The sequence below is a fragment of the Podarcis melisellensis genome (assembly GCF_964234715.1).
Source record: "Podarcis melisellensis genome assembly, chromosome: 5".
NCBI classification, from domain to species: Eukaryota; Metazoa; Chordata; class Lepidosauria; order Squamata; family Lacertidae; genus Podarcis; species Podarcis melisellensis.
In genome coordinates this window covers 91,385,676-91,398,553 of record NC_138537.1, presented here as the reverse complement: position 1 = coordinate 91,398,553, position 12,878 = coordinate 91,385,676, and the positions used below count along the sequence as shown (strand labels likewise).

Below are 12,878 nucleotides of genomic sequence, written 5' to 3'. Positions count from 1 at the left end.
AAAAGCCAGAGGGATTCCAGAGAGCGTCCCAGGATCGGGAGAAGCAGCCCTTCTTCTGGGGAAGAGAATCAGCGTAGCACCAGTGGAGAAGGGGGGCAGATGGGGGAAGCAGCGAGGTGGTCCCATGAATCCTTGCCTGGGACCAGCGGGGAGAGTAGGGGTCCTCCGTTGCCCACACCCTCCCTGCGCAGAAGGCTTTCGCGCAGAGAGGGTAGGCGGAGACTAGGCATCAAAGAACTTTTTGCTGGAAAGAAATGCCCACTGACGGATTCTGCCAGCGATTAAGTCAGCCCCAGGCGAGTGGCGCTCTGGACAAATAAGGTTTATTTTCGCAGTCAGTCAGGGAGATATTTGCCTGCTTGCTCACGAGCAACCCCTTGGAACTGTAATAACGCTTAAATTTTTTTTTTAAAAAAAAACACTAGTGCTTTCTTCTTTCTATTAGCCAAGAGCTCAGATACACCTCTTAGCATGTTGTTGTTGTTTAGTCATTCAGTCGTGTCCGACTCTTCATGACCCCTGGACCAGAGCATGCCACGCACTCCTATCTTCCACTGCCTCCTGCAGCTAGGTCAAACTCATGCTGGTAGATTTGAGAACACTGTCCAACCATCTCGTCCTCTGTCGTCCCCTTCTCCTTGTGCCCTCCATCTTTCCCAACATCAGGGTCTTTTCCAGGGAGTCTTCTCTTCTCATGAGGTGGCCAAAATATTGGAGCCTCAGCTTCAGGACCTGTCCTTCCAGTGAGCACTCAGGGCTGATTTCCTTCAGAATGGAGAGGTTTGATCTTCTTGCAGTCCATGGGACTCTCAAGGGTCTCCTCCAGCACCATAATTCAGAAGCATCAATTCTTCGGTGATCAGCCTTCTTTATGGTCCAGCTCTTAGCATGAGAGTTCTTCAATGCTGATTACCATGCTTTTGGGACAACTCCTGCTCCTTCTCATCACCAGCAGGGTTCCAGCAGTCAGATATCTCGCACCCACCCTCCTCCTTCACTACTCATGCCCTCCATTCTCAGCCTTTTCTGAGAGAGAAGACAGCGGTCGTGGCTCCTGTAGATGCTCTCCTCTGCTCCTGTCAGACACCCCTCTCTCTTAACAACTATGAGAGGGCTTCAGGTGACTGTCATGCCATTCTGGCCCATCCACTTTTACTTCCAGTCATGGAGGTCATGAGGCTGGCAACAGCCAGACCCAACTCTGCACAATTCTCTTCACTGCTTTAGTTTTGTTGTTGTTTAGTTGTTTAGTCATGTCTGACTCTTTGTGACCCCCTGGACCAGAGCACGCCAGGCACTCCTATCTTCCACTGCCTCCCGCAGTTTGGTCAAACTCATGCTGGTAGCTTCGAGAACACTCCCCAACCATCTCGTCCTCTGTTGTCCCCTTCTCCTTGTGCCCTCCATCTTTCCCAACATCAGGGTCTTTTCCAGGGAGTCTTCTCTTCTCATGAGGTGGCCAAAGTATTGGAGCCTCAGCTTCACGATCAGTCCTTCCAGTGAGCACTCAGGGCTGATTTCCTTCAGAATGGATAGGTTTGATCTTCTTGCAGTCCATGGGACTCTCAAGAGTCTCCTCCAGCACCATAATTCAAAAGTATCAATCCTTCGGCGATCAGCCTTCTTTATGGTCCAGCTCTCACTTCCATACATCACTACTGGGAAAACCATAGCTTTAACTATACAGACCTTGCTTTAGTTTTAGTTTTACACTGGTGCAAAAGACAAGTCATAGGCCCCTCATATTTACGGGACCACCTCCCCTGGTATGCCCCGCAGAGGACCTTAAGGTCCAGGAATAATCATAGTTTGTAGGTCCTGGGCCCTAAGGAAGTCAGACTATCCTCCACCAGGGCCAGGGCCTTTTTTAGTGATGGCTCCAACCTGGAGGAATGCTCTGTCCCTTGAGACCAGGGCCCTGCAGGATTTAACTTCCTTCCGCAGGGCCTGTAAGACAGAGCTATTCCACCTGGCTTTCAATTTGAACTTAGCCTGATCTTTTATTCCCCTTACTTTCCTCCCCCTCCCCTTTTTATGAAGATTACCCGCTCTGGGATTCCACAGCTAATTCTCCTCTGGTCTCCTCGCTGACCCAAATAGGACTAATTTAGCCAGCTAGCCCTGGTGATCATCTAATGTTTATTGGATGGATTTTCCCACTAAATTGATTTTTGAATTCTGAATTTATTGTTATTCACGTTTTATACTGTCTTATGTTGCATCAATTAAGTGTTTTAAATTTGTTGTTAGCCACTCTGAGCCCAGTTTTCTGAACCAGGAAGGGCAAGGTATAAATAAAATGATGATGATTATTATTATAGATAAGGTTGTGCTTGCAGAGAATGGGCATTAAATTCGGACCAGTCTGGAAAGGGAAGGAACTATTCACCACTGGCTTCCACAACTTGGGACCTATCAATCTGAATAGAGTTCACCATTTTGAGATAGGGAAGGGAAAGGAGAGACTCTTTGCTCTTCTCCTGGCAGGCCAAAATATGAGGGTGATGAAATGTATTAGACTTTGGACATCACAGGCAGTTCTGGCTGATTTAAATTAGCACGTGAGGTATACATCCTATGCCCTTTTTTAAAAAATGTGTTCGGGGGTTATTGGGTTGTTGATATTTTGTGCTTTTATATTCTGATTTTATTCTGTGAAGCGCCCAGAGACCTGTAGGTATAGGGCAGTGTATAAATTCAAGAAATAATAGTAATAATAATAATAATAATAATAATAATAATAATAATAATAATTTTTAGAGAGAAAAAAATGGTAGCAGCGTTGTAAGAAAGCGCAGCTCATTTGCTCTGGGGATATTGCTGAGTGAGGAAAATGTAGGTAATGTTGACACACAGATCGTAAAAGTTCGAAATTTCCACTTGGAAGTATTGTGAGTCTGTTGCAGTAACTAAATCTGTTTCGTCAGCTTCCTGCCTGCCAGGATTCCTTTTAATTTTTTTAAGTTTAAAAACTAATGACTTATGAAATTGTAAGATAATAAAAGGTTTTAACGTGTGCTTTAGAGCTGGCTCTTTATGTTCTACATTTCTAGTGGCCACTAATAATTGTTGTGGGTTTGCCCCCCAGAATGTGTTAATCATGTGCCGGTTTGAAAGATTCCCATGCGCTCTCTCTAACAGTTGAACAGTCTGTGAGCAACTGCTCTTTTGTACTAATTAACTGATTTGAGGAAGGCTATTTTCTGTGGGAATTGAGAGGGTGCAGGTAGTCATTACGCTCGTAAAATTGACTTCTGTTTGTTTCGCACATCTCTGCTGGAGTCATAAAAATTATCCCCTGCTCTCACGTGTCCATGTGCATACAAACCTCTATTAGTATCGCCACTTAAACTTTATGATAAAATGCCTAATTGCTTATTGACCAAGTCACAGAATTCAGGAAAAATATTCTTCTTCATCCTTCCATCCATCTTCATAGACCGGGGAAAGTCTGAAAGACTTCTGTCATGTACCCTTCTCAAAAATTTACCCATCAACGAATCAAAGAGTTATTTGCAAGCAATGCAACTAAAGAAAGATAAAGAATAGTCGGTGGGCTAGACAGATTTTGAACTGATATATTCAGAAGCACAATTTTTACACAACATCTGGTCCTGCATGACCTCAGCATAGGCAAAGACCCATATTTTTGTTCCCCCCCCCATTTCTTATTTTTAAAGCAATTAGCTAAATGGGGAATAATGTCATAATAGCTTTTTAGAAAATAAAAATTCCATCTCAGAAAAAGAACCCTCAGAATTCTACATACAGAATAGAAAGAAACATGCCTCTGAAAGAGCTGTTTCTTCTGTATTGGGGAAAACAATGTGTTTACTTTATCTGTCTGTTTATTTCTAACATTTCTACCCCATTTCCCAGGGTGGAAAACACAGAAATGTTAAAACAATACAACTGAGAATAAAATAAAAACATATTTAAAATATTTTACAATGATTAAAAATAGAGATGATGTCATCGGTATAATGATACTGAGCTCCAGATCCCTGGATGACAGATTCCAACTGTTTCATATAGATGCTGAACAAAGTAAGAGGCAGAATGAACTCTTGCAGGATCACACAACTCAAAAACCACAGGGCTGAGCAACATTCAGTACTACTTTCTGATAATATCCCTGCAGGTACAAGCAAAACCACCATATCGCACCATATTCCTTGAACCCATGAGCCATTCCAGAAGAACGCTATGGGCAATTGTGTTGAAAGCTCTTGAAAGATCATGGAGAACCAATGGGGTCACACTCCCCCAGGGGCAGAGGAAGGGGGGTGCAGTAGGTGTGGGCCGCCCCAGATGTCACAACGGAGGGGGATGACAAAATGCCAGGCGGCACTCACCGCAGGGCCTGCAGCGCGCCTGAGCCATGCGTATCTCCCGCACTGCCCAAACGGTCCGCCTGCTGCCTCCTCCCCCCCCCCAGCTGTAGGGCAGCTGAGTGGGAGGAGGCAGGCAGACTCCAAAGGCCCTGCGGTGTGCCCTGCCCCTATGGGCAGCTTGTCCCGCCCCTGGGCACACCGCCCCAGGCGCCCAAGTGGCTTCCTCCTCCCCTGTCTCTCTCCCCATAGCAGAGAGTTCTTAAACTAAACCCGATAGTCACACACACACACACACACACACACAAAGCAGATACACCACCTTGCCGACAAAGGTCCATATAGTTAAAGCTATGGTTTTCCCAGTAGTGATGTATGGAAGTGAGAGCTGGACCATAAAGAAGGCTGATCGCCAAAGAATGGATGCTTTTGAATTATGGTGCTGGAGGAGACTCTTGAGAGTCCCATGGACTGCAAGAAGATCAAACCTCTCCATTCTGAAGGAAATCAGCCCTGAGTGCTCACTGGAAGGACAGGTCCTGAAGCTGAGGCTCCAAGACTTTGGCCACCTCATGAGAAGAGAAGACTCCCTGGAAAAGACCCTGATGTTGGGAAAGATGGAGGGCACAAGGAGAAGGGGATGACAGAGGACGAGATGGTTGGACAGTGTTCTCAAAGCTGCTAGCATGAGTTTGACCAAACTGCGGGAGGCAGTGGAAGACAGGAGTGCCTGGCGTGCTCTGGTCCATGGGGTCACGAAGAGTCGGACACGACTAAACAACAACAACAACAACAGTCCCTGAAATGGAACTAGTTAATATGCTTCCTGTAGGTAAATTTGAAGTTGTCTGGCCCCTACTCTTTCGATCACCTTGACCAGGAAGGCAAAATTAGAGGCTGGATGGCAGCTTTCTAAAGTCTCTGGATTCAGAGGGGGAGCACTTCAAGAGGGGCCACATCACCGCCTCATTCAAAACAGTGAGCATAACTCCTTCTTCTAGTGGTGCATTAACTACTCTGAGATCCCTTCCAGTCAATGCATTCCTCCTAGATTTAACAAGTCAGTGATCGAGATGTTGTTGGCATTACAGCTGCAAGGCTCCTGCCTTCACCATCAGGCTGCAACAACTGACACTGATCCCACAGGTTGTAATGTGCTGGTGGTCTAGAGACCTCCAAAAGGCCAAAACCAGAGAGGTGCCTTCTCCTCTTGAAAGTCTGCACCTGAGTTTTGGGAAGCTTTGCAGAAGAATTTCCCCCTTGTACTAATTTTGGAGGCGAGAATTAAGCAGGTGAAGGGGTTGCGGAGGACGATTGATATTTCTGATGTTTTAAATCAAATATTAACTGAAATTTAATAGGATGTGGGATATCGGGTCCTCCCTTAAAAAGGGCACGTATTGTGGTGAGACCTGGAAACCGACACCCTGTGTTGTGGGTGGATATGATTAGTCAGCCACAACATCCCACTGGTAGGTCCCTCGAAGCTGGGTGCAATCTGGCCAATGGGACGCAGTCCAAACGGTTCGAGGGACCTATTTATACCCATGCACGTGACCCAGTGCTTCCTCTTTCAGTGTGTGCATTTGGAACACCTGTCCACCTCTCCCTACTTTTAGGGCATTTTGCACTTGACCTTGCTATGCCGTCGTGTGTCGTGTGTCGTTTGGACAGGTGCACGGCAGGAATTTTCCCCACTTGGCTGATTGGCTGTTGCCATTTGGGTTTTGCCTGCCACATAGCAAATCGTCACAACTTGGAAGGTTGCGGATAGGCTCTGATTCAGGTGATAGGGATGGGAGAACGCTCTCACCATCCCTATGTGAAGGGTATTCCGTCAAAGGAATCCAGGGACGATGGTTTGGTCAACCCCTGAGAGAGGGTTGTGCCCGTGCCTGAGTCCAGGGGGGCATTTGGGTGGCAGAGATAGCCTGTTCCCAGCTTTCCACTTATCCAGGTGTTCACCCTTGGCTGATCTATGCTGGAACCCTGGGTCAGCACTCCCTGCATGGCAGGGAGCTAGTCAAACCAGAGCCTATGCAACCACTCACTTTCTGTAATCAATAAAGTTGTGTTCTAAATTCTGCCAAAAACCAAAACCAAAATTTGAGTCAAGTGTGAATTTATTTAGGGGGGAGGTCTCTGGGTCTGAACACGCAAATAATTAAGTACCGTATTTTTTGCTCTATAAGACTCACTTTTTCCCTCCTAAAAAGTAAGGGGAAATGTGTGTGCGTCTTATGGAGCGAATGCAGGCTGCGCAGCTATCCCAGAAGCCAGAACAGCAAGAGGGATTGCTGCTTTCGCTGTGCAGCGATCCCTCTTGCTGTTCTGGCTTCTGAGATTCAGAATATTTTTTTTTCTTGTTTTCCTCCTCCAAAAACTAGGTGCGTCTTGTGGTCTGGTGCGTCTTATAGAGGGAAAAATACGGTAATTTGCATCCATTCAGAGACTTTTGGATACATCAGGTAAATAGCCTGCATAAATGATCAGTGTAGATATGATTTTACAAGGTCCTTTTAGACATGAAGCTACAGGATACATTGCTTTTCCTGCATTTTATTTTCCTGAACTGGATTTACTGCACATACTATTACTATGTTGGAAATGTAAATGGGCTTCCAAAGCACACTTTCTAATATACTTTGCAGTATTATCTCCCCCCCCCCACACTTTGATTTTGATCTACACTTTTACCCATATAACCCTATTTAATAATTACATTCTTCATATTTTTGACCTGCTTTCTTTCTGAGACATTGAAGCCAAGGGAATTGTTCCCTAAAGCCAAATCTATACTTTTTATTGTTATGGGAATATTCTGCTCAAACTAGATATTGCACTTTTATTTCCCATTCAATAAATATCCATGACATTCGCTGCTGCAGTGGGTATTAGAATGTCAGGCTATTAATTTATGGCTAGAATGGTGCAATATCGATAGGGTTATTATCTATCAGAAATGCATAAATATGATGTTTCAGGTGAGTTAAACTATGGCTAAACAAGCATTCCCCCCCCCCACAAAAATTTAGAAAGTGCTGTTTTGTATTATGTTTCAAGCTGATTTCAGAGGTGAAATTATTTATGTACCCACGAGGCTTGTTTGCTTTGCATTTCTCCTTTTATTTAGCAAGAGCACATCATCCATCTGGATGTCTGGAATAAAAATATATTACTGACCTCACTGATGCTACAACTCAGTGTTAACTTTCTGATTTGAACAATGCCCATTTCTCTGTCAGTTCATTTAGATATTGTCATGGTATCGGGAGCTTTAAAGGGGTTAATGAGGTATTTATTCCATTATTGTTATTGGAAATTACTGTGTCTAGAACACTTACACAAGAAGATTAAAGATAGATGCTTTAGACCACTTTCTGTAGTCAGATAGGCCATTACTTTCTGGTTCATAACACAAAATAGTACTTTTCATCAAAGAGCTCATATTCTCTAGATGATTCAAAAATTCACAGACCAAAACCAATGTGAAGAAGTTTCTAAAATACTTTTTAACCCCAAACAAGTTACAATACACATACTCCAGCCAAGCAGGGTGAAAATGGAATGTGTACTATAAAAGGGTATTAAGGAATCTGTATACTATGGAAAGAAGTTTGTCAGTCTGGCCAACTGTTTTCAATGGATTTGGGCACCCCTCGAGCTATCACCAAACTTGGTTCCTGAGGCAGGAGCAGTGGGCTTCGCCAATGTTTGGGTGATATTGGGTGCCAATGATCCCAGATCACATAACTTGAACAGCTGTTAGACAATGGTATAGGGAAGTATACTCTGTCCTCCTAAAACAGGTGAGGCATCTGAAACCCTACTGAGACACTGACTATCCTCAAACACACCACAACCTACCACAAGTCTCTCATTACCTGTGATGGCCTGGGAATCCGATTCAGAGGCTGAACCGGAGGAATCCCAGCCTGCACAGGAGTCCCCGCCTCCAGGGCCGGCTGAACTGGGGCAGGACCTTGGATCTGAAGCGCCTGCACCTGTGCCGGATCCTCAGGAGCAGGCACCAGGTGATTCCACTCTAGCTCCAGAGGTGATTAAGGACACAGTGCCTATAGGTGCGCCTCTCCCGGCCCTGCCAGAGGCAGGTGAGTCTCCCCCTGGGTCCAGTAACTCCCCAGCCTCTCTTGAACTGCAGAGGCTCAGGGCAGAGAGGCGGAGGGAACTGGTTTCTCCCAGGAGGAGTGCTCGCCTTCAGGCCAGGAGAGGCGGGTCTCCTGGGGGCCGGGACCGCCCCTGGCCTCAGTAAAGATAAAGGCCAGTCAGCCCGGTCCCAGGTTGTGGGAGCAACATCGTTGAGTATCTGCTCCTGCCCGGACCCAGACCTGACCCTCCAGTGTTCCTGTCCCCGCCCGGCTTCCTGCTTCGGACCTCGCCCTGCTCCTTGTGAACTGTTTCCAGGCTAGTGACCCAGGACCGGACTTCGACTACGTCAACGGTAACCTTCCCCCCGGGCCCAGCACATGACCTTTCTACAGGGCATATCAATCTCATGGGATTCCAATAATGTCCCCATCAGACCTAACACTTAATCCAGGCAAACTGGAAATCAAACAAGATGGCCTGCATCTACTTGTTAAGAGAGAGGCTTGCCATATATTTTAGACAAATTAGTACCCCCCTCATCTTCAAGAAGAATCATAAGGGCTTGAGGCTGTCTGTTGAACCTCATCAAAGGTGTCATGGGCTTTGAAGATGCTTGAACACAGGACAGAAGGGAGAAACATGTTAAGAGGGAGGCACACTTGACAAACCCTCACCGTGATCAACTCCCACCTATGTCCCCACTGTTTACAAAGCTATTGTACTGCCTGTTGGGATACTGCCAGGGAGACAAAGGCAATCACTGCCTCCACGTCACCTCCAGACGTCCATCCATCTCCCGTAGACACGCAGTATCATTCAATTAGCAACACGAAGCCTCGGAAATAGCTTGCCACATTCCGGAGTTCATGCACGCTCTATCAGCAGAGTTCGCACAGCGAAAGATGCACGCAGGAGAGCACTATTTACAACTTTATTCAGCGTTGGTCAGAACAAAGAAAACATGACTGCCTGCTTCAATGTCTCAGGCACAGAGAGAGAAATGAAAGCAAAGACACAACAGAAACATCCTGTGAACAGGAAATACGCAGGCTGTGACACAAACATCCTGCTCCCTTTTAAGGTGGAACGGAAATATCCTAACACTGCCAACCTTACTATATTCTTGTGAAACATGGACCACTTATAAACGCCGTCTCCAACTCCTTGAATGATTCCATCAATGTTGTCTCTGAAAAATTGTACACATCACTTGGGAAGACAGGCGAACTAATATCAGTGTACTGGAAGAAGCAAATATCACCAGTCTTGAAGCAATGATTCTTCAACATCAACTTCGTTGGACTGGTCATGTTGTGTGGATGCCTGATGATTGTCTTCCAAAGCAACTACTCTATTCCGAACTTAAAAATGGAAAGCGTAATGTTGGTGGTCAACAAAAGAGGTTTAAAGACTGTCTCAATGCAAATCTTAACAAATGTAGTATAAACACTGACAACTGGGAAACAACACAGTTGGAGAACAGCGTTTACCATGGGCTTTGAAGACACTCAAACTCAGGATGCAAGGGAGAAACATGCTAAGAGGAAGGCATGCTTGGCAAATCCACACCGTGATCAACTGCCACCTATGTCCCCACTGTGGAAGGACATGTGGATCTTGAATTGGCCTCCAGAGTCACTTACGGACTCACTGTTAAAACCGTGTTTATGGAAGACAATCTTACTTGGCTCCGAGTGATCGCCAAAGAAGAAGTAGAAGTTGAACCTCATCAACACAGGGGAGGTAGGAAATGGTTCCATGTCATCCCACGGTGACTGCAGCACTTAGAGGGCTGGAACACTTGGCCTTCTCAAAAGATGTGGCCCAGTATAAACATTCCGAAGCCTACACCTGTTTTTTAAAAAAGGCCATAATCAGAATTCTGACATGGAATCAAGAAACTAGGAGAATCATCAAAGCCAACCACAATGGCAGAAAAGTAGAGGATGAGAGTGAGGTGAAATATCTCAGTATATGGTCCACCACCAAGAGACATTTCTCTTAATGCAAATTAATTATGGCCAAACCATGCAAGTGTAGTTAATATTATAAGACTCTGAATGTTTTATCGCAGTCCACCCAAATGTGGGATATAAAGCTGTCAGTCAAGTCCAACATTGTGAGAAGACTAACTGCCTCTATGTGGCAGGCAGTTTTGTCAGTTGGTCGTTTGGTCGGTTGCTGCAAGGAGTGTTAACTGGTAACTGCTCAGATGCAGTCTTCTCATGACTCACTACTATCTAGTACAGTGGTACCTCGGGTTAAGTACTTAATTCATTCCGGAGGTTCATTCTTAACCTGAAACTGTTCTTAACCTGAAGCACCACTTTAGCTAATGGGGCCTTCCGCTGCCGCCGCGCCACTGGCGCACGATTTCTGTTCTCATCCTGAAGCAAAGTTCTTAACCCAAAGCACTATTTCTGGGTTAGCAGAGTCTGTAACCTGAAGCGTATGTAACCTGAGGTACCACTGTATATTGTTTATCTGTTATGCAACCTAAGCCTACCTTCAGGAACAACTCTGTAAACCTGAATGAATCTGATGGTAAAGTACATTGGTACCTCGGGTTACAGACACTTCAGGTTACAGACGCTTTCGGTTACAGACTCCACTAACCCAGAAATAGTACCTCGGGTTAAGAACTTTGCTTCAGGATGAGAGCAGAAATCGTATCGCGGCAGCGCAACGGCAGCAGCGGGAGGCCCCATTACCTAAAGTGGTACCTCAGGCTAAGAACAGTTTCAGGTTAAGAACAGACCTCCAGAACAAATTAAGTTCTTAACCCAAGGTACCACAGTATATAGTTTATCTGTTACGTAACCTAAGCCCGCCTTTAGGAACAACTTTGTAAACCTGAATGAATCTGATAGGAAAGTAGTTTATGTTAATATGATTAAGATTCTTGTGTGTTTTCTTTAAGAGGGACAGAAAGGGATTATCAACCAGGAAGGTATAATTATTGATAAGACTCAAACGAGTTAGCAACCCGCTTGTCGCTGCATAAACTCAAACAGCGGATCGTTTAAACTCTGCTAAATTATATAAACATTCCCTGAAACTGATAGCTAGGTAAGGTGGGGGCTAAGCACATCCCCTCAAAAAAACCACAAAAATGGTCCTTGTTACTTACACCTGCATCTCAGGTTCAAATGAACTAAGAAGGAACAGCAGTCACTCCCCCTATCATGTCCCCTTACCACTATGAAGCCCCTGCCAGAGAAAGGCCTGGTCCATTCTATCATTTTATGCCCTGTGGGAGATGGAAAAGGTAGCAGAATCATATTAATAAGTGTAACTCTCAGAAATTGTCTTTAGGTTGTACTCGTTTTGACTGATCAACTGTCATGAAATGGGTGTATTATTTATACATGATGGATCCAGCTAAAAGTTTGCTTTCAGTCCTGTCGCTTATTGAGATTCACTTCAGAAACACGTATGTGGAACCCTTCATTAAGGAAGATCTTCAACTGCCGCCATTTTGATTATGTTGTTTATCGTTAGTAGAAAAGAGGAATACTATATGGACAGTGGAACGGAGTCCCTTGGAAGGTGGTGGACTGTCTTTCATTGGAGGTTTTTAAGCAGAGGTTGGGTGACCACTTGTCCTGGACGCTTTTAGTTGAGATTCGTGCATTTCAGGGGGTTGGACTAGATGACCCTTGGCGTCCCTTACAACTCTAGTACTCTGTGACAGTCAGGACTGAATTCCAAACACCCAGAGCTGGCCCAAGATATATTGGCACCTGAGGCAAACCACAAAATATTGCTACCCTCCCTATCAGGGAAGAAGATGTGAGTGAAGATCTGCATCAGGAACAAGAGGGGGATATGTGGTGGGATTGTAGTGAAATTAAAAAATTCTGGGAAATGATATACAATGAATTGAAGAAAATGTTCCAATTAACATTTGTAAAGAAAGCCTGAAGCATTTTTGTTAGGGATTATAGGAAAAGACCTGCCAAGGAAACTGAAGAACATATTCATGTATGCGACAACAGCGGCAAGAGTCTTAATAGCACAAGGAAGGAAGAACGAAGAAATCCCGACAGAAGAACTGTGGCAAGGGAAATTGATGGACTATGTGGAACTGGCGAAAGTGACAACTGTGACTTTAAAGAAGAATGGGAACCTTTTACAAAGTATTTGAAGAAACAACAAAATGAACTGGGCTCCTTGGCAGGTTTTGAATAAACAAACACAAATTTATTATTGGTAACATATTGGGAGATAATTTAAGGATCTTTACAATTTTATAATATGCAGAGAATAACATGTGCTGAAAAACCAGAGAGGGGAGCTGAGGGAAGTCTGGGCGGGGGTGGGAAGGTGGATTTTTTCTAGGGGAGGGTGAAATGGGGGGGGGGATGAGGATGATATGTCTCTGATAAATTATTATGCTGAAATTTTTAATAGAAATTATTCCAAAAAAAAAAAAAA

The 12,878-nt window shown here is 44.8% G+C and overlaps 1 long non-coding RNA gene across 1 annotated transcript; it reads right to left on the bottom strand.

Annotated features, from left to right (window-relative positions):
* Positions 1 to 7,321: 7,321 nt before the first annotated feature.
* On the bottom strand, positions 7,322 to 9,896 carry LOC309370317. The gene is made up of 3 exons (XR_014168515.1): positions 9,549 to 9,896; positions 8,824 to 9,166; positions 7,322 to 8,215 (listed from the first exon to the last, which is right to left on the bottom strand). It is a non-coding gene; the product is annotated as an uncharacterized lncRNA (long non-coding RNA).
* Between the last annotated feature and the right edge of the window lie 2,982 nt (positions 9,897 to 12,878).